This window comes from Epinephelus moara, chromosome 19, assembly GCF_006386435.1.
Source record: "Epinephelus moara isolate mb chromosome 19, YSFRI_EMoa_1.0, whole genome shotgun sequence".
Classification (NCBI taxonomy): domain Eukaryota; kingdom Metazoa; phylum Chordata; class Actinopteri; order Perciformes; family Serranidae; genus Epinephelus; species Epinephelus moara.
The window spans coordinates 40,783,790-40,786,442 of record NC_065524.1 but is presented as its reverse complement, the minus strand read 5'-3'; positions in this window follow the sequence as shown (position 1 = coordinate 40,786,442).

Genomic DNA, 2,653 nt, shown 5'->3' with positions numbered 1-2,653 from the left:
CCAGGGTGAGGAAAACGAGTACAACTCTCTCAATCAGCATGTTTTGAGAGGGCGCAGTTTCAAAATGACAATCTCAAAAAGCCAGCACAAATACCAAACTTAATAAAGCTAAAAAGTAAGAAAACCGAGAAAACAAGCAGGAGCGACTGCAACAGGCTGCACGCGCGGGCGCATGCGCACTAGCATATAGTATAGGATGTCGTCAAAAATTTAAATAAAATACTTTATTATACTTTTAAATAAGTGTTTCCGTCTGGTGATGGGCTCTGTCTTTTAGATAACTATTAGAGGTACGCAAGCTTTTTGGCAGGGAGCGCAGCTTGATCTCTTAGCTTGTGTCTGCCAGCTTGGTGTTATTCATAGTTTCTTAAGCAGTTTTGTGTTGGATAAGCCTTCTCCTTCGTATTTCAAACCAGGAAGGTAGAACACAGACCACTGAAGATTTAGAATGGGCAGACAGGTGTGAACTGTTGTGCCATAACCCCGTCATAAAGGGAAGGATGTTTGATTTTAGATGGTATTGTTTTTTGAGGGAAGTACTTATGTCTCCAAAATTTTGGACTACTTTTATTATGTGGAATTTCAACAATGTAGTTCATCTTGCTCACCCGGTGTTACCTTGAGTTTGTGAAGACAGTCTTCCCCATATGCCTCCAATGTAGCTTGCCCAGGTACATATTGGACTGTTTATGCTTAAATGTTTTAAATAGTAATGTTTAATTGAAAATGCATGTGTTTGGGAAATACTAAATATACGAGCGGATAAATGAGACTTGTATTATACTACAGGAGTTGTGTGAGAGTTTGCAAATTGACGTTTCGAGACAGATACTTCATCATCACCTTCTTAGCACAGCTGAGGTCACACCCTTTTTCAACACAGTTAGCACAGATCTTACAGAAAGACCCAAAACACTATCAGATTAACAGTGTTAAACAAAAGGAAAAACTGTGTTTGTTCCCATCTGATAGTAATGACTCGCATAATTAGGAATCTCTAATGCACCTGTGTGAAACTACTTTGCACAACTCTTCAATAAGCAATCAGTCCTTATCCACCTATAAAAGATGCCACCTCTGTGCTGCTATTTGCAAACATGGATCAAAGAGGCCGAAGGCGAAAAGTAGAGGAAGAGGCCTTGGCACAGAGGCATGAGTATTCAGCATTTTGAAAAAAAATTCAAGGATGGAATCAAGACTAGGTTAAAACCTAATGTATGGCTGCTGCAGTCCAGCATAAAAGAATGACATGGGAAAATTTGATCCAGTACAATAAAAAAGTGTTTATAAGTATTTGTAGTATTTGTACTATGGTTGCCATTCTGTATTGGTTCTTTAAAATAAGAGGACAGTACAAAAGCTGTACCATGATGAATTGCCAAATTAGTCTAGTCAAAGCTGTACCATGATGAATTGCCAAATTAGTCTAGTCTGGATGCTTACTGTGGGTCAACAACAATTGATGGGCAGGGAAAGACCTGCACACAAGAATAAAATAATGACGGTATTTTACAGGGCATCTCAGAAAGTGTAAAGAGTGCAGATGGAGACTGCAACAGGGTTTGTTTTCTCTAGTAACATTGTCTATTGTCTACATATAACTCTGTATAACTAAGTATCTACAAATGGCACAGGCATAAAGTATAAGAAAGTCTCTCTTTCTGTCTCATTGTGTCATACGGATTACTGTTAATTTATCATGTTGATCTGTTCTGTACGACATCTATTGCACGTCTGTCCGTCCTGGAAGAGGGATCCCTCCTCAGTTGCTCTTCCTGAGGTTTCTACCGTTTTTTTTCCCGTTAAAGGGTTTTTTTGGGGAGTTTTTCCTGATCAGCTGTGAGGGTCATAAGGACAGAGGGATGTCGTATGCTGTAAAGCCCTGTGAGGCAAATTGTGACTTGTGATATTGGGCTTTATAAATAAAATTGATTGATTGATTGATTGATTGATTGATTGATTGATGGTACATGTTGTACTTTTACTGCACTACATCTCAGAGGAACATGTGGTACTTTTACTGCACTACATCTCAGAGGAACATTTTGTACTTTTACTGCACTACATGTCAGAGGAACATGTGGTACTTTTACTGCACTACATCTCAGAGGCACATGTGGTACTTTTACTGCAATACATCTCAGAGGCACATGTGGTACTTTTACTGCACTACATCTCAGAGGAACATGTTGTATTTTTACTGCACTACATCTCAGAGGAACATGTGGTACTTTTACTGCACTACATCTCAGAGGAATGTGTTGTACTTTTACTTCACTACATCTCAGAGGAACATGTTGTACTTTTACTTCACTACATCTCAGAGGAACATGTGGTACTTTTACTGCACTACATTTATCTGACAGCTTCAGTCACTTTGCAGATGGAAGTTGAGGGAGCTGTTAATCAAGCTGGGCACTAACAAGGCAACAGAAGTGAACTCACCTGTGTGGGTGGACTACAGGTGTGCAGGGCCTTTAAGATTTCACACTCTATATAAACTATGATGCATTACTGCTGATTCAACTAGCAAACAGTAGAAGAAGTAGTTAGCGTTAGCTCCATCTGCAGCAGCGACAACATTCAGATGTAACTACATCAGTAAGCAGAAGTCAATCATATCTAATAACAGAACAGGGAGTACTTTTACTCT